The sequence below is a fragment of the Anguilla anguilla genome, chromosome 7 (genome assembly GCF_013347855.1).
Source record: "Anguilla anguilla isolate fAngAng1 chromosome 7, fAngAng1.pri, whole genome shotgun sequence".
Lineage (NCBI taxonomy): Eukaryota > Metazoa > Chordata > Actinopteri > Anguilliformes > Anguillidae > Anguilla > Anguilla anguilla.
In genome coordinates, this window is record NC_049207.1 from 41142012 (window position 1) to 41168825 (window position 26814).

Consider the following 26814-nt stretch of genomic DNA (forward strand, 5'->3'; position numbering starts at 1 on the left):
TACCCTCTAATACTGTATGTAAACCAACTGGAAAATTAGCTCACATGTCAAAGGGTAATTGCTAGGAAATTAGCCAATAGCTTAGGATGCAATGTCACTGGGATTACCAGAAGGGGGCATCAGAAGGTCCCTTCACCAGCATCCACTAGGATACCCATGGGATTCCCACTGCCACTCACTTCAGACAAATCACTTCAGACAAATCAGTCTGGTACATGATTTCCATAATATTGAGAACAAACTATATGACAATATCCTCCCATTTAAACCAGTATATTCTCCTTAAACAGTTCAGGTCTGTGTTGCTCATTTTCTGAGCTGTATTTCAAAATGTGGTTTTCTGATTGTTTCTCGAGATGGTGGCAATGATTAACATTTTTTAAATGCATATTAGTAGGTCTGCTGGGCGACTCGTTCCGTTAAGGCACACCGCGGTGTTGCATGGATGAATACCTTGCTCTTGGATCAAATCCAGACTGTGCCAGGGCCGACTGTGGTTGGTAGCTCCATAGGGTTGAGATGGTTAGAAGGTCCACCTTTCCTCGCTATCTAGCGACCCCTGCTGGTCGACGGGGCACCCGTGAGCTGCGCGTTAAAGCTGCACAGTCATATCCGAGTCCATTCCGTGAGCTTAGCTGTCCTCTGCTGTGTGTAAAGAAGCAGGCAGGCAACACTGTGTGTTTGCGAGGAGACTGCCGACACTCTCTCCGGATTCGACAGTGGGGTTCATGAACGTGGCTGTGGTTCCAGGCATATGGCCATTACAAATTAGGGTGGGATTTGGACATGCTCCAAAAAAATTAAATAAATAAAAAAAAAATGAATAAATAAATCTTCATATGAGTCTTTCTCCATGATCTACAAAGGAAAAAATGCCCTTAAGCTCTCTTTGCATGATTGATTCAACATTACGTGAAAGCGCGTGCTGTTAAGATGAGATGGTTTTGCGATTTAGTGCAATTTCATAATGAAACAATAAGCACGATGCATTGTTTTTTAAAAGTATTGGTCTGCCGTTCCATTTGCCTTGATATATTCAGTGGCATCATCCCCCACCCTTCCTGCTTCCTGATTATAGCGTACAAGGCATATCAGAAAACAGAAAATCTAAGAATAATGAAAAAAAGTGCATACATTACGCATATTAAATGACACCGGGCAGTTATTTCTCCCCCGCTTCTGCTTTGGCAGCTTCTGAACAACTATACCCATGCTTTTTTTTTTTTTTTTTCCGCATGGATAATCCTCAATTAATATAATGAAAGGCAAAAATCTAATCTCTTTGCTATTTTCAATATACAGAATTATGACAAAGAACCACAATTCCTGCATGGAGGGGAAAAAAAAAAAAAACATTTACAAAAATGGGCCATTTCAGTGATTAGTCGGTCATATAGTCCACAATTAGTTATATGGACTGTATGCTGTGGTACATAGCATTGTATTTTCTGTATGTATTGTAAAGAAAAAAAATATTGAGTTCTGAAGAGAAACTGGACTCTGTGTCATTTATGGAGGACAATAACTGAATAACTGGCTTGCCTCTACCCAGGGAATTGATAAGCTGCAATTTGTAAACCATTGTTTTGAAAAGTCACATGCCTGGTTATAAGCAGAGCAATTGCACTGTATTTATATGTGCTAATTATGAATATTCTTTTAAAAAATGGCTTAAAAACTGTTGCCGACGTAATCCCCAATTAGAGACAATAACAAAATTTACATACCAGCTGTCAGCGTCCACAAATAAGGTGAGAAACTGTGCGCTGCAGAGAGGGGAACCAATTACTACCAGGCCAGATGCTGTTTAGTTAATCTTTCAGCTGGAGGGACGCCTGCCAATACCTACCCAACTTCGTCAAACTCCATTGTATTGGTTTGGCTTATGGTTGAACTCAAGAATTCTATTTACAGCATCAGGGCCATTCTCAAACTGATGAACTGCTGTATTGAAATGCATAACTAATTCACATATTAATATCAGACAGGATTCTCTGGTTCCAATATAAAAAAAAACAAATGAATTTTCCTTTTAGTGTATTATATGTACAGTCTGCCTGTCTTTGATATAGCGCACAGCGACAAATCGCAAGATATATAGATAGAGGTAGCAGGGGAGCGAGAGAAATAGATGTTATAGATGAAACACGCTTTCATTTTGAGAAATGTAATGAGAACTGAAGTTTAAGTTACAGTGACTTGGGTTATAATAGGATCTGTTGCTGGTTATGTTGTCATCTTGCCCAAATTAAAACTTTTAATGGCTGGGTATTGACAAACCTAGCGATTAAAACAATGTGTCTCACTGCATGTTTTTTATGTATTAGGACTATTTAAACCAATCAAGCTCAACTTTTTTTGGCTTCCTGTCAGATGTGAGACGCGTCATTTATTTATTTACTTCCTGTCAGATGTGAGACGCATCATTTATTTATTTATTTATTTATTTGTGTCCATACTGTAAATAAAGTATAAGAGGACTTGTATTATTCACTTTGCAATTGTTTAAAATGCTATTTTTCAGCTTGTGATACATATGGCGATAATTTAGTCATCTGAAAATGATTTACAAAATGTGTCTATTTCATATATTTATGTTTTGTCCAATATAATTTCCATGGCAGTTTATGTTGATTTTTGCAAAGTGTAATGTATTTTACACTGTATCCATGAAGTTAAATGTATATATAATGTAGTATATGGTGCTTGTCTTTACATATATTAAAGCTATATTGTAATATTTTTCAATATTTCACAAAATTTGACAATATGTCTAAACATTATATCTTTTCTTTATTGGTCACCGTTTTTCCATACCTTGGATGTTCCAGTTTTATCCAATTCATTTTAGTTCTTGCTCATGTGTATGAGTCTTCCCATGCACATTTATAATTGTCTTATTTTAAACCTGCATCCTATGGGGCCAAGGGGGCCAAATTTTTTTTGCGGTGTGGCTAAAGTCCTTCTCCCTGCCTCACACTTTCAAATCCTGATTTGGATCACGAGGTGAAATTCTGGGCCATTTGGGTGACAACTTTGGGAGAGGAATGAGAATTCACGAAGCAACTCAAATGTGTGAAAATAAATGCTCCGTATTTGCTGAAGATTAAAATTATATTGATTTACCGTCCTGTGCTATCCAGTTTTAGTTTACTTTATGGTAATGTGTAAGGATCTGTAAGGTTTGACAGAACCATATAATAATCATCAAAACGCATTTGGGTTTTATGTTGTGCGCCATGTCCGGAGAATGAATGAATACAAACTGCATCTCCTACTTTATAAATCACAGATTTAGAATGATATAGCTCACTTGTCACTCTGTCATTATGTTTATAATAAGAAGGATAACGTGAATATAATAATTGTATTCGTCCTTGATAAATAATGAAAACCATCAGGTCTTGTTGGCAGTGCCCTCAGTCTTTTAGTCTCCACTATGTATACTACACTATTTGGTATTTGTCATGATTCATGAATCACAACTTTTCACAGCTGGCCATGATATCTCAAATCCACCATCAAATCAAGAACTGTAAGTCTAATTGAACCATTTCAAGGGATTATGTTTTCATAATTGTTTTACCGTTGCATTTGTATATGATGGTCATAGAAACACAATTCAATTATGCAGCGTACACAGATTCCAGACACATTATAGGCTCTAGGGCAAGAACGGAATACACAGACTTTGATCAAGAAAATGAAATGCATCTCAATATCCATGTTGTTACACTGACATCTATAACGGTATACATCTAAACATGGTTGAGCGTAGACACAGATACATTTTGATTGCATTTGACGAATCCGATATTTGACAGTTCTGCAAAACAAAAATGGTGTGTAACCAATGAGTTTTCCCTACAATGTCATCACTGTTATTGTCACTAGGATTGGATAGGATAGGGGAGGGTTTTTTTATTTTTTATTTAATACATATGTTTATATGTTTAACATTTTTAACTTTCACAACATGATCATGCTGTCACTCTCTGCTACAGGACCCTGAATTTTGTGGTATTTTCTGGGTTTGTGAAGCCGAATATGACATTTTTAAATTCGGACCAAAATCCTGGGTGGCACCCTTGCTTTTCAGTAAAAACACTTTTTGGTCTTATCTCTCCCAACTATATAAATATTGTCCATGCATATAATATATTATATTAAGTGATTAGAAATATAGTTTATGATTGTTCACCTTACAAAGTCACAGTGATCATTATTATGATGATGATGATGATGATGATGATGATGATGGTGATGATTATTATTATTATTATTAGCCAAAGCCCCCTGCAGCTCACATGCATTAAACTGCCTGTGAACGGTTTGGCATGGTGACAGACACAGTCGGGTGAGTGAGACGTGTCAGAGAGGACACAGGAAGACTCGGGGGGGCAAGCTCGGCACCGCCCAACGGGCCAGCAGACGTCAAGCCGCTGCACCGCCCCGCCGTCCCGCCAAAAGGACACAGGGAGCGGGAGCCAGACGGAACGCGGGTGCAAGGATGTTCCTGTTTCCCGCTCCCTCGCGCGGACGCTCGATCGATTCCCGGGAGAAGCTGCAGCTTCCCCCGCAAACGGCTTCCCGCACCCTCCACGTGATGTTGCAGAGAGAGAGAGAGAGAGAGAGAGAGAGAGAGAGATGGTGAGGAGAGATGGTGAGAGACAGAGAGCAAGAGAGAGAGACAGTGAAAGAGAGGGAGGGAGAGAGGGAGCAAGAGAGAGAGACAGTGACAGAGAGGGAGGGAGAGAGAGAGACAGTGACAGAGAGGGAGGGAGAGAGAGAGACAGTGACAGAGAGGGAGGGAGAGAGAGAGAGATGATGGAAAGCAGGTGGATGATGATCAAACAGGTAGATTTCTGTAGAGGAAACAAATGTTAGACCTGGCACTTGTGTGCGCCACTCTTTTTACCCTCTTTTGTCAGTCAGTCAGGGTCCCTTTGAACAGCTGTTCTGCTCTCACCTCACCGTACCTCATAAGCGCTTATGATTGAGGTCTCTGGGCAGCTGCACATAAAAGACAAGCAGAAAATCTGATTTTGTTCTCCCATTTTTCATTTCCTTAAAATATCTCAACTCAGATATGTGGATAACAAAATTTTATACATTTTCTTTTCTTTTTTTTTTAAATAGGTGATGGTGAGAATCAGAGAAGGGATGTGAAATGAAGTCTGAAATTCAACCGGATAATTTTACGAATTTATGCTGTTTGATAACAAAAAAAAAAACTTTGTTGAAAACCATTTTACTTAAACGCTCCTGCCAACCCTGAATATTCCTCAGACCGTGGCTTCTCAGAAGAATGTGCCTGCCTGTCAGGAAAATGACAGTCTTGTTCCTTGGCAGTGCTCTGGCGGGTTACCCATGTGAACACATTTGGCCTTGAGCGTCTTGCTGAATGCTCCCCGTTATGCACCCAGAGAGATGCGGACCAGGAATATAAATGCAAGTTAATACAGAGTGGCACTAGCACATCGCCTTGGATTCTTGTAACCAACCCCCCCCCCCCCCCTCCCCCCCCCCCCCCCCCTCCCTTTCCAAATGTGACCGCCTTACACAGGAGTCCCTCCCCCATAACCTATAATCTCAGGAACTGAATGCTTTAAATTAGAATGATCCAATTCCAACAGATGTAGGGGGATAATTTGGCTTATATTCAGTGCGTGTTGAACTTCTCATTCAATACAAAAGGGGAGACACCCCCCTCAAATGAGAGAGGCATTAGTCACTCATAAATCATTAGTCACTGAGATTTTCTGGCCATGCGCTTCCTGGCATTTTGCTTCTCGCCGAATGGAGACTCTTGCGTCTGTTGTTTGTCCACCAGGGGGTGTGTGAAACACGGGCTTGCTCAAGGTGCCTCTGAAGTGCTAGCAGGATAAATCACATGCAATGACACCGTGCTGGTCAAATAACACTCAAACACTCAAAGCAAGGTGCTACAGGAGATCATCTCATAGGAGCAGGATTCCACCTCCCACCCCCAGCACCACCTCCGACCCCCCAAAACCAACAAAGAACAGTGTTGTGGTGGGCAGCCCTGCTTTCAAAACGTTTTGTTTTCGCAAGCTTCCTCTCTGTCAGATTGTATCAATGCCGAGCAGATAAAATCTAGGTAAAAGGGTAAAAAAAGAATGCAACATTATCGGACACAAAGGAAGAAAGGCTAGAAATCAACCATATTTGAATACGTTCTGAATCCAAATAGATGCTTTCCCAAATGTGTTGAGGACATATCAAGACGTATTGTTTGGTTTGCCCTGATTTCTGTTTATGAATGTGGTCCGTTGTCCTGCACGTCTGTGTATTAAATGTCAATCAGACATCTTTGTTCCCTCTTGGGTGGGAAAACGTCCCTTCGCATGATGCCCCACACAAAGGGGATTAGCTTCATGAGAGTGGTTAATTGTGTGAAACTGGGTCATATTCCTTTTTGCGCAGGCTATACGCGTTCAGCTCTCTCCTTTTTTTTTTTCTGGGATGTTTATTTCCGCGTGCTGCCTGCGAGGCTCTGTGAATGGATAGCCCGCGGGCTTCACAACAATCCAAAGAACAAAACTGATATGCAGGGGCTCGGGAATCCGACAAGAAAAACAAGGCTCGCGGGTGGGTCGCAGTGCCCGGCCATACGCATTGTAAAAAAAAAATAAAAAAAATGCGCTTGAGCCTGGCACAGCTCCACGCTAGATGCGGGAAGAGGATTTTACAGTGCCTACCTGCCGTTCCTGTGCCAATGGCGTCTAAGATTTAGTTTGTCAGCCCAGGAGCAAATGCCATCCAACCCACGAACCCTGTGCAGGAAACTAAAAGCCTAAGCTCACGAAAGCCAAGCAAAGGATGCGGCGTAGCTTATAAATACTGTATTTCTTTCTTTCTTTCACTTCCTTTCTTTCTTTCTTTCCTACAGTGTGCACAGTGAGCATTTTGAGTGTGTGTGTGTGTGTGTGTGTGTGTGTATGTCTGCACGTGTATGCGTGTGTGTATTAGTCAGTGTGTGTGACTAAAAACAAGGGCGTGGGCTGACTGGATGTGCTGTGCTTGTTGACATTAGCAACTGCTTATATTATTATTTTCCTTCTGGTTGGGAGGTGGCTTGTTTTGACACTGGTAGATGACAGCTTCCAGACCCATGATCTGGGAGAGGAGTGAACTTTGCCTGATGTTTGCCATAACATTTACCATAAATGGTGCATACAAATAAATGTGAAGAATAATGTTTTATGCAAGTCTGACTTCATAAGGAAAACATTCAGTGAAGTTGGGCTATTTGGCTGAGATTACATTGAACAAACAACTTCAAAACCATCCTGACCCACACACATTTTTATAGTAACAGGATTCATACCTTTTATATGTATGTACAACCCACAATATTTGGCAGTTGATTAAATCTCTAAAACAATGTTCAGAAAATGATTTAATCTATATATAGAGATGTAGACAATGTATATAATATTTGACAGTGACCTTTCAGAAGTTAACAAAGAATCTGATACACAGTAAATTATGCAATGTGAAATGTACTCTTGTAGAGTGCATGTACTCCCTATTGGACTTATATGTAATATGATTCAGTTGAGTTAACACTGGACATTTTACTGTGTGTGACCTTGGATTTGTAACTTACAAATCAATCAAGTATTTATTCTCAAACTCAGTCTGGCAAATTCACATTGGCTATTGGTAAATTCAGAACTTTTGAACAAAAAAGTAAAACTTGAATTTGATCGTGCATCAAAGATAAGGGCAAATGATATAATTTTGGCCTTTATCTTCAGTCAATGTTGTTTTGTTACATTTTCATGTTTTTATCTTTCAGAGTGGAACTTTGTTTGAAAGATGCTCTAAGATGCTGTTCTCAGGGTGAGAGACTTTGAAGCCAGTTAGCTTTAAAACACATTCATCAAAGGCTTTCTGCACATCGACTGTGTTACAAAAGACTGGAATGTTATTAAATGCTCATTATTAATGGGTACTGTCTGAACAATCTCAACAAAGGGGCTAGTTAAAACTCAGGCTTGACAATTACTGGAAGTAGGCCTACTATGAAGTGTCGTGTATAATGCGGGGGGTGTGGGACTGGGAGGGTGACAAACACTACATTCTGCTCAGATGAATGAGTTGTTTTCCTGGCACAAATTGACCAGAATTTACAGCATGAGAAATTGTCTTGAACAGATTGAATTTTGCCCTGTATATTTCTAGCCCGTAATGGTCAATAAGAGGCTTCCATGAAATATTGATGAAGAGTATTGTATCGAGACCTCTTGAAGTGGAGAATGGCTTTCTGGCGTTTTCAGAAGTTATCTGTGATTCCGCGAAGTCTCGGGCGCCCAAATGGATCTGGCTCTATATGATAGGGAAAGCTGATAACATTCCGGATAGGAATTCCTAAACACCAGGGTGTGCGGTTTAACCACTCTCATTCGCCACCATTACTCCTGTATCTTTACATTGAAATAACTATTAAACATAAGAGTAATAGTGTCCGCATGGAATTAAATACTGTTTTACTTGTGCACGTGGGCACAAATTAACTGATGATTATACATTCTATTATTCAGCAAATTATCTTGAAAAATCCAAGGATAAGGGGTTTTGCCCAGGGTCAGGAACGTGGGAAACCGGAAATGGTGGAAGAGTGATAAATGGAACGCATTAACATTCATGTCTGGCATGGTAATGTGCAGGCAAAGGGAAGGGGAGGAAGTGGGCGGTTACAGCTGCGTGACAACCTTAAACCTAACCCTAACCGCAACCCTGACAGTACTCCTTGACTGCAATCCAGAGTGTTCTCCTCATACAAATATACACGACTTGCAAATCTTTATTATCTGGGGAAAAAAAGGTTATTGACTGTACTACATGGGTTATAATTATTATTTTTTACCGCTGCACGTACACTGTGTTTCATTGTTCACTGTTATACCATCAAACGTTGTGTTATAAAAAAAAAGAGTCAGGTATAAGAACACAAAATCAAGGTGGTGAGATTAAGTGTACCATGACCTCAAACCCTCCTCTGTGTCAGTGTTTTGTCATAGCTGAGTTGCAAAACAATCAATTACATGAAATACTTTTGAAATGACCAGTCAGCTGCACAATCTACGTTAATATGTGAATTGATCTAATATTAATGATCCTCCATTTATAGATTTTAATGAAATTATAATTGCCAGATTAATGCCACCTTCAAGCACTATAGGTCCAAAAGTGATAAAGTACTGATATTGAATTATTTTGCACATACATCCATTACTCCTCGTTGACTTTTTTGTGATAAAGTTTAAAATTAGATCCACTTGAAAATGTATCTGCAGAATGAAAGTATATGAGTCTCCTAATTAATTTGGTATATCTGATGTATTTCTCAGGAATCCATTTTTTTGTATGAAAAGATTTAATCACTTTTTTAATGGAAGTAGAACTGAAAAAAAGACAAATATGATTTGTGCCAAACTGACTCCTAAGACGTAACTACATATTTAACAATTAAAGAGCAAGTCATGCATAATAACGATTATTTCCTTGGGGTATTAAAATCATTTTAAATGATTTCTTACTGTATGTTCCAATACGTCTGAAGAACAATCTGGCAATGCTTGCACATATGTGTGCACACACATGCACACACAGACACACACATGCACACACACACACACACACTTCTTAAGTATCAACATCTTTCATTCCACAAGTCTCGCCAAATTGATCAAAAGCAATAGGAAAACTCTTTGATACGTGACAGGTGAAAAACTAATGAAACTCATGAAAACAAGACCACAAACAGGATACGGGTATCATATTAGTGCTTGGAAAAGCAATACCTGACAAAGCCCTCAAAATCCAACAGTATAACCTTCCTTGTGAAAATAAAGCCACCAGGCTCCTTCGCCTTCAGCTGGGTTGAACTGATCCTGAAACCCAGGAACACACAAGCCGTGTTTAGTCCTGAAATTGATATCGGCAAAGTGGGAGGGACGTTGGCGGCGTTTGTATCGAGCCCGAGACACAGCACGGAGCAGCGTGGTGCGCGGACCGCCGGTCTTTGACACTTGACCGCAGAAGCCAAAACCAAAGTTGGCACAGTAGATGTCAGCTCACAAATACAAGAACACACTATTGGGCATATCTGAGCCATCCTGACCCCATGATTAGCTTTGGTTTAATGTACACCCTGCAGTTTGGGTTGGGTTGTGGGTCTTTTATTGTCACGGTGAAACAAATAAATAAATAAATAAATAAATAGTGTGGTGTTAAATTGCATACTTTTCAAGTCACTTACTACTGGCATGTGCTTAATATTACAAGATTATAAGGCAGAAACAATAGCATACATTTGTATGAGAGATAAGCCATTTTAATTGTGTATTTGTATAATACACACACAGAGGCACATATTTGAAAATGAATTTTTATAATCTTACAAACGTTGCAAGAGACATGCTGTTACATTTTTTATTTTTTTATTTATTCACTTTCAGTCATATGTCCTGTTGTAGACATTTCCAAAGGCATCCCTTCTGGCAGTTTGCCAGCAAAATTTTACATCTAGAGGTTTTTTTTTTTTTTCTTTCTTTCTTTTTTTCTTGAATTCAAATACCCAGAGGCTGCAGAAGTAGCTGTCGGTTGAGCTAACACATGTAATTCATATGACCAGGGACAGAGGAGCCGGAGGTGGGGTAAACATTTGAAAGTGGCATTATAAAATACCGAATAATAACAGCATGGAAGTAAAGCACACAGCAGGCTGTTTCCAAAGGCTATAAAATGTTTTAATGAGGGAACTGGGAAAATCAGTACAAATAGAACGTTGCCGTTTTTATTTTCTTCTGTATTTCATGCTTTATATTTGGTTGTATCCTTTGACACTAGCAGAGATTGACTACACTTAGAGTTTTTTTATTTTTTATTTTCTCCACACAAGGCCACGTCTGCAAATAGCCAAGAGGAGCCACTCTGTTTGACCCCATGTCTGATGGAGGAACACTGTTCGTAAACCCACCCTTTTATTTAATTCTTGGCAGAATTACAGCTGCTCCTGAGAAAACCGCCACCATTTAGGCAGAGTCAATGGCTCGATAAATCCATTTTCTCAAATGAAAAGGCGGTGCAATCTCGCCGCTCTGACACATCGCCCAGTAACATTCAGCAAAACTCCTTCAAAGAGGAAGTCCAGATCAATAGACACAGACCCTAATCAAGGAGTCATCTCCAGTGAAAAATGACTAGGACTTAGGACTGCATCTGGCTTGACCCTTAGTTAACACGTTTCGAGTTACCCAAATCGATAAAATATGCGCTACCTTAGTCTTACTCGTTTCATTTTTATTTTTTATTCATTTTGAATGCATTGCATAAAGTATTGTACATGTTGGTGTTATTAATTGGCTGGCTGTATCTTCAATAATCAAGCCAGGCAGTGGTCATTTAATGGAGGGAGAAATATGCTGATCAGGTGCTAGTGCGTTATGTGTCTAATGAAACTATTTTCCTTGGGCTCACTCATAAAACAATTACTGCGATTTAACTGAAAGGTTGACATATTGATCTGTAATTAAATTTACATTGATGACAGCTTATTTTTAATGTAACATTGAGAAAGTCATTGAGAAATCATTATCTTTTTTTACCATTTACCAGTTTATGTTTGTCAGTCTCTTCAGATGAGGAGCTGCTAAGCCCAATTTCAATTACATAAACCAAACTGTAGAAGGATGGCTCAGTACAGTATTGGTGGGGTGCCCCAGTCAATGCAGGCACAGGAAGTCAGATTAAGGGGTTGAAAGACTGACTTGCAGAGATATGCAAGCATAACTAATGACAATTATGGGTACATTAACTTGCAAATGACATATCTCAGTGCTGGTTTTATGCAGGGTTTTCACATGACAACCAAAAGACAATGGAACTTTTATCTCATTCTTTGAGACAATGCTCAAACCAATGCCTGATGTAGAATCTTAACCCATGGAAAATACTTTGCAAGGGTTTCGAAGAACATAATACTGGATTCAACCAAGATCTGTCCATAACTTTGATTTACAAAGGAAAGTGTTATTTCTTATATGTTTTCCATGCTACCATTAGAAATCCCAGGCCCAACGACAGAATCTGTTAAGGCCTCCCCCCACCCAAACACCCACAGCAAAGTAAATAAATAATTAAATAAATGACATTTAAAAAACGCTCACCCCACCAACAACATAACCACAATAATTGTTGGATACATTCAATCGGCCTGCCCCCTATGTGGGGATTCTGATTGTTGCCAATAAAAAAGATGGATGTGTGAGACAGCTCTTCAGAGCTCTCTTGGACTGCCCATGAGAAGCTCTCCATGTGTGCACCTCAGTCAATAAATGCCGCTTTGTGAACCTGTCGTTGCCATCCTTTGGGTTTCTGAGTCTGTTCCTGGGGTGCTGATCACCACATCAGCCACTTAAATTTAGTGACTCCAACTTTTTATTACACAAAATGATGAATCCATTCCCATTAGGTTAGCTAAAATGTAGACAAGACAGAATAAACAGTTTTACACTAGATAGCAGAGATGACAGGTGCTGCAGCTGCGACTGCTTCTGCTATAATGATGACTGGTTGGCCGACAACCCGTTCCAAATGCCATCTAGCGAATTGTCATTGGCTGTGGCAAAGTCTCGGAGTGGTTCTTTAAAGTCCAACCTGTGTGCCAGTTATCTCCCAATGGAGAGTATGGCCTGTTCAGCCTCTTCTGTCCCACAGTAGAGCATAGCTTAAGCTCGCTAAATGCTGGGGCTGTGGCTACAGCTACAGCTACGCTCCTTTATCTGATCCACAGTAATTTCTGCCAAAGAATGGGATGACATTAGAGCAAAATTCTGGTCTTAATACTAAATGTGGGCCATAATTTGAAATAGGCCTATATGTCTGAACCTTGATTAAATGAAAGGTTTAATTTTTTGTAACCATAATCTTGGTGAGTATTCAACGTGACAGGTTCGCATGGATATAAAATGTTATTGAAGGTAGGCTACAAAGTGTGCAGCAGTTTGTTTTTTTTTTTGTTTTTTTTTTAAATTTATTTTATTTTAGGATTTATTTTCTTTCTGTGTGATCCATTTAACCATTTAACTTTATATACGTTTTTTAATCACCTAGTGGTATTACCTTATTATTATTATTATTATTATTATTATTATTATTATTATTGTTACTAATAATAATAATAATAATAATAATAATAATAATAATAATAATAATAATAATGAAACATCTGAAACATTTGAATAAAGAAATCTTGATCTTGCAAGGCTCTAGTGACAACCTGGTTCAGTATATACACATCATTATATTGCATAGTGGGCGCATAATTCAATGCTTAATGGATTTGCAACATCTATCTCTACTTTTATTTTTGATGGGTTCTTGGCTTTTCCCCCTCTGATGTCCATTCCTTGATTGCATTGCTGGAAACATTGCTGTTACTCAACAAAACACCATCTCAGGTAATTCAACACTCTGTTTTAGTAATCACAGGATGGCCTGTTGTGTGTGTATTTAAAGTCATCTGGTATAAGCCTGTCGTCATAATGGCCCTGTTCGTGTCTGAATGAATAAGGATAAACTGACACATTCTGTGGCCACTTGGTGAGTCAATGCATTGTTGTGTTCTTATATAGCACCTTTGTTATGCCATAGCGCAGCTTGTGGAAGCTTGGAAGAGTTATAACATAATTGGGGGGCTAGTCCAGGACAAAACTTGAACTGCATTGCTGTTTAGTATTTTTGTACCATACTTTGTTGTTTGCTCTTTAAAAGTGCCATTTCTTTTGCTCTGTGGCGTTGCATGTCATGTTTGTTTTGTGGGTAGCGGCACTTTGCCACTTCAGAGTTGCACTGTTTTTGAACATCACCCTTGTGGAGTTTCTGGGACCTTTTCCCCTTTTCTCTGGTAAGTTGTCATCAGAAATGTTTTCCTTCTTTTGAATTTTGATTTGGCTACGTTTGTAGAAACCCCTATATTAGAACAATTACATTTTTGCACAACGGCAGATCTTCTCCCAATCACTGTGGTACTGCGGTTGGCACAAGAGTGATGTCAGAGCTAAAATATTGTCTGCATTGGTGGAAAAAAAAGGTCTTTCCCAATGAGACTGCTATAGGGCAGGCTGGTGCAGAGGCTAGGGAGGTGAATGCTAGTGAACAGTCTGCTCGGTTGCTTGAGTTTGATCATGAACTTAGAGCTTGGGGTTAGGCAGGAAGTACAAAAGCTTACTGCTGACTTACAATTGAGGAGGATGGAGTCCGTGGAAAATTCAGATGGGCTTGAGGCTGAGAGCCCTGAGTTTAAAAGAGCAAGAGCTTGAGTCTTGCTGCTCCATGCATAAACATGCACAGGCCGCTTCATTGTCTTCTCAGCAAGTGTCTGACATTTTCTGTACCGAGAATGAAAGGTATGTAAACATATTACATACTGTGCAGCATGTTTAATATATGGAGTTGTCACTTACCACTTTACACTCATATAAAATGCAGTGGTGGAGAAAAAATAGAAGCCTGTTTAAATGGTGCTTATATGCTGCATGCAATAATGAAGCACTCCATTTCTAAGATTGATTTGTGGCTCATTCAAAACATGAAAAAGTAATGGAATGGACAATATTAATGCCATGCATTACATATGTAGTATGACAATTTTAAACATAATAAATTAGTTAAAAATACATTTTACTTTGAAATATTTGTATCCTCTTGCAGAGTGCATTCAATACCATCAAGCGTCATATAATATGATGTCTCAAAAAGTATGAAGGGTGTGGTTTTAATGCTAGACAGGTTTATGAATGAGGAACATTAATGAAGAACGTCATTTGTGTCAAATCACAAAACTATTCATTTGTGTTTCTACCTTAAAACACACCTCTTCTGCCACTGTCATGCTTACCCTTCTACATTTTTATTAATATTCAGTTTTAACACATTCAACCTCTTATACAGAAAGCACACTTCTTTATTGCTTTAGTCCCTCTATTTTCACTATAAAGTCTATGAAGTGCCTTATCCAACCAGAGGTGCCACCAGGGACTTTGGGCCCCAGGAAAATAACTCACATTGGGCCCCACCACCTCAGAAAATCATGTATGTTCAGGGCCCCTGCCAGTTTAACCCTTTCCCAACCCCCCCCCCCCCCCCCCCCCATGTTATGCAAATTAATATATGGGACTGAGTTCTTTCAATTGTACACATCACAATTTGTAAACAAAACTCTAAAAAAATATCAATTGGTGTTAAGGTGTAGGCAAACAAAAGTTTTGGATTTGAAGACCCAAACATCCTTTTAAGTTCTGTAAATTAGTTTGTGATTGGATCACAATAGGTATTTATTTATTTATTCATCTATTTATTCATTCAATAAGAGAGAAGACAGTGGAATTCACATCTTAGACATCCATTAGCTGCTATTACCCGCACTTTACTATGTATTTCAATAATAGCCTATTGCCAAATTCTGGGAAAAACTAAGTATGACAATGTGTACAGATTCTGAAATGTGTAAGATTCTCATAATCATCGGTTCTTGCTATCAGATGCCCCTGTTGATAGCATTGTTGTCCTGCACTTCTTCCCCCGTTACGGTAACATCAGTAACAACAGGGACTTATCAAAAGCTTCAACGTCACAATGTTCAAAACCAAAACAAGCAAAATAAATAAAACAGATGCCCGGTAACGATGTAATATTTTAGTAACTAATACAATTTTAGCACACCCTATTTTTGACAATGTTCTGTTAAAGGCAAAAAAGCATGCTCCTTCTTTCCGTGTTGGGCCGAAATAAGCTATTCAAAAGAACTATTCTATCAATGTATTCCCATCATAGGCCTTGCAGATGGCAACTGCCCATTTATTTTTTTTGAAATTTCAAGCACGGTTGCTACAGTTGCACATGCTATTTCAATCAGTGTTATTTCAATCTTTTTCCACTGATGCGTATATGATCTATTAATTAATTAAATAAATCAATGTTAAAAAAAGAAGTTTTTTTTTTAAGTTTCAGCTTTTTTCAGTTTTCTGTAATTTTCAACAACTTTGCAGTGACTGCTCTGTGACTGCAGACAATATTAGTTTCAGTAATCTGTAGTATTTCCCAAGCCCTCTCCACCGCCAATATTCAAACTGAAGTCACACCCTTGCTGTACAACGCCGGAATAAAATATGCAGTTAATTCAATTTCTTTCTAAGTTGAACATGTATAACACCGCACACCTTGTCAAAATATGATTTGATTTGCGCATGTGTTTCCTACAAATGCCTGATCAATATTCCTGATATATACATATTATTTTTAAAAAGTGTTAATGATAAAACAGTTAATTTACTAAGAACAAATAACGTTTAAAGAGAAGACTGATGAAGGGAGACCAGACAGTGATTTCATGACAGTCCATAAATGAGATCGATGAGCAGGGTTTTATTTATTTATTTATTTAGTATTATACATTCAGAAAGAAGCCAGTGGAATCCACATCTCAGAAATTCAGCTCAACCTGTGTAGGAATTATCTGCTACTACTTGGGCTTCCCTTTCTGAATGCCGATGTTTCTGGAAAATGATGCTGCTAAACCAAATAAATTATTATCAATCTCGCTCCATGGGAAATTTCAGATGACACTTCCCACTGCGTCTGCCTTCATTTTCATTTAAATATTCTTCATATGAAAACAAACAAACAAACAAATGAACTAATCAAGAAATGCCATCATTTTATACTAATTTAGCAGCACAATGGCAGGCTAAACGTGCAACAGGGAGTAAAGCAACCCATGAAGTACTCACGTGTGATAAATCATTCCATACTCCATGTCAGCCTAGATCCAGAACCTACTCCACTGGTCAAAGGAATAATAATAATAATAATAATAATAATATATATATATATATATATATTTTTTTTTTTTTAAACAAACAAAAAAGGCTAAAACGGACATCAGTGGAGGGTATCTTGTACATACATGCATACATACATAGATACATACATACATGCATACATACATACATACAAACATACATACATATAGTTACATTTTCAAAAAGAAATGGACAGATGTATCTCAGGGAAATCTGCAAGCCCAGAAAACAATAAACAATATTGCCAAGATCTTCCAGTATGTTTGTGCTACTGCCTTTGCCTCTGGTTAGTCGAGGGACCAGAAGGGCAGAGAAGTCAGTGCATTAAACTTAATTATTACTCTATCTCTCAGACATGTTTTATTACTTTCTTGTCTCAAGAGATAGAACCTTTGTCCTGCTGGCACAATGCTGAACTTTGTGTCAGCAAATTGGTTCAGTTGGGAGCACAGCAGTTTGGGAGGGTGAAAGGGTGGTTGAAAGTGCATTGTTCAGATGTGTGTGTGTGTGTGTGTGTGTGTGTGTGTGTGTGGATATATATATATATATATATATATGGTCTGTTTTGTTGTTTCAAAACAATGAATATGATATTAAATTGCAGACTGTCAGCTTTAATTTGTGGGTATACCCATCCATACTGGGTGAGCCGTATATGAGTTGGTCCTTCTACATTGTCCCTCCTTTTAGGGGAGCAAATGTAATTGGATAATAGGTTGCTCAATTGTTTCTTCTACAGCTGCATGTCATTGCATTATTAGTTCATAAACAAGAAAGTTAACAAAAGGTCCAAAGTTGATTTTAGTTGTGGAATTTGCATTTGGAATCTGCTGATGTAGTCTCTCGACAGGATGACCAAATATGATTAATGTCAATGTCAGTAAAGCCAGCCATCATGAGGCTAAACAATCAGAATAATAAATCAGACATTTCCAAAGCAGTTGGTGTATCAAAATTAACGTTGATACATTGTTAGGATGCCAGAACATACTGGTCATCTCAGCAATAGCAAACAACCCAGTAGACCACAGAAAAACCAATGTAGTGGATGACCAAATAAAAAATACCACTTTCAAACTGTTGAAAACAATCAAGAACACTCTCCAGGATGATCAAGGACAACATCAGCATAAACTCAGCAAGTTTCAAACCACTGGTAAGCCTCAATAATAAAACAGGGAAAGTTAGGATACATTTAAAAGAAAAAAACTGGAGTTCTGGAACAAAAGTCTGTTGGGCAGATGAGACCAATATTAACCTTGTCCAAAGTGATGGAAAGAGGTAAGTGTGGAGAAAGAAAGCAATGCTCATGATCCTAAGCACATAGCCTGGGTATACATGTTTAGGGGAAATACCTATTCCAATTGTAGAATAGTGAGGACAGATAATTAAAGCATGTCAGTCTTAACGATTCTCACACGTGGGCACCAATTCATGCAGGAGATATATATAGAATATGGTCTGACAGAACGTGTTTCTGTGTGATAATGTAAAGCTTGAGATAATCACTTTCATTCAGCAATGTTATTTGGGAAACTAGACAAATGGAACTTCAATGTCAATGATAACAATAATTGATGAATACATAAATAGTTTGATGCTAGTTCCTTGGGGGAAAAAAGGAATTGAACACATAATAAGTGTTGATCACTGAACACTTATTCATGGTACCATTCAGACAAAGGGGTATGTCAGACTCATATCATTAAAGTAAGAATTAAAGCATGATTCTGAATGCTTATTTTATCAACCTGTCCGTACATTTCTGAAAAAAAGAAAATCAATTTTCCAATGATGCAATTCTCCCAGTAAGCGATCACGATGATGAGACAGCTTGAGAGGGACTGCATGGCTGTGACTGCTATGGTTAGTCTCAAGGACAGCCTATGAAGATCAGGACACCCTCAGCAAAGACACTTATCACTGATGATTGCCACTGGGTCACGTTTGGATAATAGTAGATGCTCACAAAGTGTATCGTTGTCATATCTTGGAAGCCACACCCCCTGCCCCCGACCCCAACTGTATGCTGATTAACTATGGTATCCATAACTTGCACAATTTGTAGCTTAATTCTTCACCAATCACCATTTGTACACCCCTGAGCACAATTACATGTATATGGGGTACCATTATATTTAGGAACAGATTCATTAGATCCCTTTTCTCCAAACTTGGATTTCCAAATCCTTCTCAGGGCACATGTATGGCGGGATGCTCCTTAACTTGCTATAGGTTAATCATCCAGCAACAATTAAAAATATGAAAAGTACATCTGTGAAATCACATGGGTAAATAGCATGAAGCTAGCTAAGTAGCTTGAAATGGTGCATCGCATTTCCTAACTCAAATGTTGTTATCCTGTGCTGTGATAGTGGCATTAGCAACTTTGCACATATGTGGGAGACAATCCATTGTGCCATACGGTTTTATTAATGCTAAGAAAAGCAGCATGCACGCACCACCCAAAGGTGTTTACATTCAATAAATGTATGAACGAACAGCGGAACCTGTGAGATACAAAAGCACCAGGAATAAATATTGTTCAGAGCAGAAACTGTCCAACTGTAACTTTGAATGTGATGGCAATACTTTGAACGGGAAATGGAATTGCTATTTACATTACAGTTATAATGAAAATGCCACTGACATTTTCTAACCAGCAGTAAATTAATCTAGAGTTAAGCCAGCTGGAATTGGGACCATCATTAAATATTTTCTAGGCATCTGTTTTCAGAACATTCATCTCTTTATCAGTGACCTGCTATTTGAACCATTTTTGGTGCTATTCTGACCCAGTCGCAAGGCATTGAACATGACTACATACAGTAGTGGCGTTTTATAATGTCCATAGCAGAGATTTGAGCATGTCTCTATGTAACCGTGTTTGTGCCTTAAGACTGCGCCATTCTAATAAATTATGTGCTGAACATAAATTACATGCTCAAGTGTGCACAACAGAAAAAAATGCAAATGAATAATGACCCAAATGTGTATGAGCATGCAGAGTAGGGACAACACATTCTTATCGGTGTACATATTATTTTGGCAAATTCTTTCTGGTTAAGAATTCCTGTTGAATAAGGCCAAAATGCCTTTACTGTACTGTGTTTCATGTGTGTAAATGCTGAACACATCCACTGTGTAACCATGCATGGTACATTACCACTATACTACTAATAAACTCTGTTTTTTTCTGTTCTCAGTATTATAATACATACTGATCTCTCTCTCTCTCTCTCTCTCTCTCAGTATAAATAAATCAAAAATAAATAAATGCAAGCTTGGGAAGAAATGGGAAAAAGCACTCGATCAGTGCTGAAAAAATAAAAAATAAAAAATAAAAAATATATGGAGCAACCTCACTTTGGATGGTAAGCCTCTTCTCCATGGGAGGTCCATCCCTTTGCTGTGCATCAGTCAGTTTGGCTGGGGAGAGAACTGTAGCACCCATTCCATGAAATGGGTCTGGTCAACCTGGCAGCACCTTTCATTCCACAGTCCACCAGCCGGGTCGCACAGTCATCACGCTAATGGACTGTGCAACTTGTGACTTTGCTGTGGGCAGACAGTGGGCACCCAAACCACCAGGGAAGCCACGGTGGTGCTTCGAGTTGGGAATACCCTGCAAAAAGAAACACTGCACTGCAGGCTGTTTTGAAAGCTCCTGGCTGCTGTCAGTAACAACACAGTCAGGATCTGATCCATTGGATCACAAAGAGCCTTCAGCAGGAGGAGAGAGAGAGATGGAAAGCAGGTGTATGGTGATAAAAGAGGTTGCATGTTTGTCTGCCCCCCTGATAGCCATTGACTTAAGCAGGTCTATTGATGTTTCCAGCACACAGGCAGAGGATATTAGTAGAGAACCAGAAACCAGGGTCAGCAGTTGTATTGTCGGGGAAAAGACTTGAGTATTTTTTATTTATTTCTGGGAAGTGTTTCCTGACCTTAGCTGGCCATTAGACAGACCAGGAGCTCATCCCAGGAGTGCCTTTATGGCACTACGTGTGTGAATGTGTGTGTGTGTGTGTGTGCGTGTGTGTGTGTGTGTGTGGGTGGGCATACATATACATGCATGTCATATTATCAATTTTATATTAATATTGCAATATCTGACGCTGTTGCCATTATCGAATGGATTCGCAAAACAGATGAGATCAGTCAGGGAAATTAATAAATAAATCTTGTGGCAGTGAGACACGACAAGCTTAGAGCACATTGTACACTTGTTTCGTGAAGCATTATAGATTTTTGCATTAGATTATTTAAGTCCCTGAAAGCCCAAATGATGATTATTATAAATTCATCCCCTTCAGATAGATAATCCATTTTTAATTATGATGAAATTGAACACATACTAGGAGTTATATATTACCAATGACCTCTTAAGATGCCATCAAATTAAACAGGAATGATACTGTTTTGCCTTTGCTCTGGTGTGTAGATTTCATTTTATCTCTCATGCCTGTCTTCTTATAAGTATGATACTCTAAATAACATTAAACATGTGAAAAATGCTTTCAATTAATGTTGTATTGTACAAGACATTGTACTTTATTTGTACTAGCATAATGTGTTGAGAAAAACATTTGTAAATTTTACTTGACAACATCATTCAAGCTTCATAAGAATGCTATGTGATTTCATGTATATATATATATATATATATATATATATATATATATATGAAGTTATCCTCTGCTGCAACCAGCTTGTAAGTGTAAGATGATTGCAGAGAAATTGTCATTACTGATTCTATTTTCAGAATACCTATTTTTGTGTGTTATTAGCAGCATAGCGGGAAACTGAAAATCAATTGTGCATTTTTAATAGGTGTAGGTTGTACTATTTTCTCTTCTCCAGGTTTCAAGCAGCGATGCACAGAAGTGTAGAATAAAAGTTCTATTTCACATAGTTCTGAGGTGCATAAATTAAGGCTGTCAACAGTATAATGTCATTGAAATTATGAATTCATAAATGCCATAACCTTTCAACCTTAACTCTAGTTGTGGCACTATGGCGCAAATTAAATCTAGATTGTACCAAGATTTTATCGGGTGCTGTGAAGCATACTTGCTTGATGTAATGGTGTCACCCAGGGAGGGTTTCAATCAGAAGGGTATTCCCTTTCTCATCCTTCATTAGTGACTGCTCTGGTTGACCAAGAACCAGCAATCCATCTGTATTGGCTGTGCAATCCCCCATTGTAGACTATGTAATCATTCAGTACGGGAAAAAGATGGGGCCAGTTTACTTAATGAGGTCACTCGCTAGAGAGTGCACTCCCCAGAACTGAGGAGGGTACAGCAGTTATATGACGACCCTACCTTTGTGATTTGGGAATTAAAATTTGGGAAAATTTGAGCAGAGAGCAATGATAGTCTTGCTTTTTTAAGGTTTTATTTTCTCGAAATCCATCATGGAGTATTTCACCTGTAAGGCAAATATTGAATTAATATAGTGCACAGATACATTTCAAATGGAAACATACAGGACCAATATGAATATAGCTTACTGGAATAGTATCTAGTGGCAGAATCCAGTTTTTTTTTTTTTTTTTTTTTTAATGTTTTCCCTTTCTTTTTTACTGTGTGACTATTTTGCCGAAATGATGTAGTCTGTCTGTTCATTCATAAGTACGCCAGTTTTCAGATACCCTTTTATGGAATTAATACACAAGCTTGATAAAATTGTGTTGCAATGTACTATCCAAAAAAAAAAAAAAGAAGAATGTTCACAGGAAGATATTTTTATAATATGGCAAAAACAAATCAGACAGTGACCTATAATACACTAATGCTAATAATAAGTCTTTGGCTATTTAAAGTCATTCAAGATGTTCTGTAATTTCATGAGGAGGGGAAGGGCTGGAGTTTGATTGCCCATTAAATAAATCAGTAGACATTTCTATCTTCCTTCCATCATTATTGCTTGTTCCAACCTCTGAATGTTTGAAAACTACTGACTGATAATGAATTCAGAAATGTTAGCTCAGTCAGCGCTGTGGAGGCTTTGGCTTTTACCTTGAAACTTAGGCCATTCTAAATGATATCGATAGACTAAATAACTAATGGGCCAGTAGAAGGTTACAGTCAATAAATGGGCCTTAAGACACATCAAAGAAACAGCTTTGGTCTACCTATATTGATGTGTAGAATGAACACATTTATAAAGTCATAAAAAAGTAGTTAAAGTTAATCCCATAAAGCACTTGACGTGTCAAATCGAATTGCCCACATTGAACACCACAAAGAAGGAAAATATTACCTTCAAACACATATCAAGAGGGTGGCCTGATATAATTAGATTAATTATTGTGATGCCAAAGGGAACAGTATGATGCAGTATTTTCTTTCATATTTAACTTTGGTTTTGTTGCTGTGAAAACTGTTCAGCTGGCTCAGAACCTGGAAGAAAACATGTATGTCTGTGCATGTTGCGCTAAAATATTTTCAACAATAGTTTATTTTATTTTTGATGAAGTATGTAGCTGTAGTGCATGTGTCAACATTAGGGTTGCGTATTGTTTGTTTTTTTTCCGATACCGTTGCCAAAACCGATACTTTAAAACGGTACCGATTCCAAACAGTGCCTGAACCGATACCTTCTTTAAAATAAACAGCAACAACAACTGATTTGCTTCTTTTTTATTACAAAGTATGACAACAATATGAACAATATGAACTCTGTGAACAGTTTTAATTTACATACTTTTACATAACATAACTCAATAACAGTTAAATTAACAGTAAAACAAAGTGGAAACATTTTTCTGATCTACTCCTACATCTAAGACACATACACCCACCCATCTCTGCACATTTAACAATTATTCTGGAGAAATATCAACATGCCTGCTGTCTCGGGAAAAATGTGGCATCTCTCATGGTTAATAGCATCTCCTGCACTAGAAAAAACCCTCTCCGATGGGGTGGATGAAGCCTGTACACACAAGTATGTGGTGGAGAGCGTAGATAAGATGGGAAAGTTGTCTCTCTTCTCCCACCACCAGGCTGCGGGGTCCTCTGCTGTAGGGACTGAATGCAGGCTTTTGTAGAGCTGGATCTCTTTTTGGACCTGTTCTGTGATGGAGAGGGCTCTACTCGCTGTTGTTGTCTGAAGCTCTCGGTCCTCGTCCTCAAACAGCTCCTCTAAAGCAGACTTGTTCTTGGTCTTTTTGTGACATGGAGTCTGAAATGCACACAAATAGTGATTTAAAAGATTATAATTTATTTTTAGACATTTCATGATGAGCTTACATGTTCCTCTGCCTTCTCCTCTTCACGGTCAGATCCATCATCCATCATCCATCATCGTCCTAAAAAATATTCAGATTTATTGAAAAGCATCATTGCATAACAATATGAATTAAGATGCTTGATTCACACCGTGCAATGCATGCTGTACTTATTGTTTATGAATTAATCACCCTGTCCATTACCTGTCCTTCTCCATTGGCTTCTTGAGCCATGGATCCATGGAAGCTGCCTGGATGGCTAGCTAACGATCATCAATCATTTACTTTTAACACATAGCTAGCCATCTATCTAGCACTAGCTGCAGCTATCTGACTAACGTTAGCTAGCAAACGTTAATAATTTAGTATGACATTTTTTTTCAGTATAAATTCAACACTTGAATAGTCACTAACCCAAGGAGATGGTGCTGGTCTCATCATCTGCCGTATGCTCCTTGAGATCTACGACATCATCCCTGGGAACCGCCGAAACAGATTGAGCCTGTGGATGAAGTGCTTGGCTGCACTGAGTTTTTCATGCAGTCAAAGACTGTACACATTCCTGCTTTCAGGTTGATGCCGTAGCTCAGTGGTCTCCAACCCTGGTCCTGGAGAGCTACAGGGTCTGCTGGTTTTTGTTTTTACCTTAAAATCAGCATCCAATTGAGACCCAAGACACCAGGTTAGTTGAGTTAACTGTGTAATCAACTTCTCTAATTCATTCATGAAGTGCAGAGTCACTATGAAAACCAGCAGACCCTGTAGCTCTCCAGGACCAGGGTCGGAGACCATTGCCGTAGCTAATCAAATGTTTCATTAAATTTGATGTAGCCCCCCCCCCCCCCCCAATACATGCTATGGCTTTAGTACATTTGTTGCATCTGCCGTTGTCAGCGTCTATTTGTTTGAAATAAAGTCATACTTTACATCATTTTGCTTTTGGCATTTTTAAGCCAGCTATAACAGTACACAAAACGGCATGGCCTCTGGCACTGTGAAGTCGAATGAGTGATTCAAGAGCAATTTTTTTTTTTTTTTACTAATTGGTAGCCTAATTCTCATGATAAGGCTACATTTCCCATAAACCCCATCACTTCCTGTTTTGTTGTTTGTTTTTAAGAGAGGAGAGGTTTAAGAGCCTTGCTAACTGTAAATGAGGAGTTATTTTAATACAAAGTTTCCGAACTGACTTTTGGAGTAAACTAAGTTGTATGCAGTGATGAATGGTCTTTCCCAGCAGAGCAACAAGTAATGTTACACAGGTCGAGCTACGCTACGCTTGCTAATTATGCTAGATAGCAGTGTTGATAACAGAGATTGTCTGAAGGAGCCGTCTGCCAACAAAGATATAGTTTCATCAGAGAACAAATTTATGCTCACAATTGTTCTAGTTAAAATATGAGCAGGTGTATTCTGACCCAGCTTTAATGAAGTATTAGAGCAGCCAGAAAACAGGGCATTGCTGTAATCTAGCTCTGATGTAACAAAAAAATACATCCATTTATCTACATCATCTAATAAGAGTTCCCCAAATTTAGTGATCTGAAAGTGGGGGAAAAAAAGTCATTGGAGATGTTGGAGACATTTTTAATATGGACAGAAAAACTGAGGGCAGGGTCAATGGTAACACTAAAGTCTTTTGCAGACACTGTTGGTACAACTAAGAAAATTGTCAAGGTTAAAAAAGATTAGAAATATTCACTTTTTTCAACCTAATGCTAACATCTTAAGAGCAAAATTACAATAATTCCAGGCCATAATATCGACAATACATACATCTGAGAGAGCTGCAGTGCTTCATCTGGCTTCATTGACATGTACAACTATGGGCCATCACAGCGGTGAAACGTCACATTGTGTTCTTAATAAATGATATTACAAAGAGGAAGCTTATACAGTGAAACAATAAGTGATCCTAACATTGACCCGTGTGGAACCCCATATTTCACCTTTGAGAAATCATAAAATTTAAATATGACAGGACTGCCAAACCAAGATTGGATCTCACGTTCCACAGTCACAAAAGATGCACTAAAAAAGTAAACAAGTACAAGTATACATACAAAGGTACAGCCGGATAACTGTAGCAGATAATGCAACCTTTACAAGTGCAATTTCAGTAATATTATGTGATGTAAGACCTTAATGTCCAAACTTTTTCCAGAAAACCCACATTTAATAAGAAGAAGAGGAGATGAATACGAAGCAGCTATTAAATACAATAAAGTGCCTATGCACCTGCATGGCTTGGCCCTCTGATAATACACCCAACACCATCAAGAATAGTACATTTATTAGTTGTGGTGTGATTGAATGGTAATGATCCGTATATAATAATACACTACATTGTGCATAGAAGGAAATGCAGCATAAATCAGAGAAATGGACTTCATGACTATCAATAAAGGTTTAGAACTGGCATCAGAAAATAAGGTATTTCAGGTAAAACTGGGATATATGAAACATATATCCACTATCATTTTGTTTTTTGTTTAGGTTTTTTTTAAGTTTTAAGTGATTAGTACAATATCCAACAGGACAGCACAGTGTCCCTCTGTGCTAGGTGTGGGGCAGAATATGGATCATCTGCCAGCATTAGAGGACTTTGACAAGGGATCAGAGAGACATCCTGCAATGAGTTGTGTACACGTATTATCTTCAAGGCTGGGTCATACTCTTTTG

At 38.4% G+C, this 26814-nt stretch overlaps 1 long non-coding RNA gene across 1 annotated transcript; it reads right to left on the bottom strand.

Moving 5' to 3' along the window:
* Window positions 1-23673: 23673 nt before the first annotated feature.
* LOC118231174 lies at window positions 23674-24704 on the bottom strand. The gene is made up of 3 exons (XR_004766015.1): window positions 24547-24704; window positions 24155-24213; window positions 23674-24086 (listed from the first exon to the last, which is right to left on the bottom strand). It is a non-coding gene; the product is annotated as an uncharacterized LOC118231174 (long non-coding RNA).
* Between the last annotated feature and the right edge of the window lie 2110 nt (window positions 24705-26814).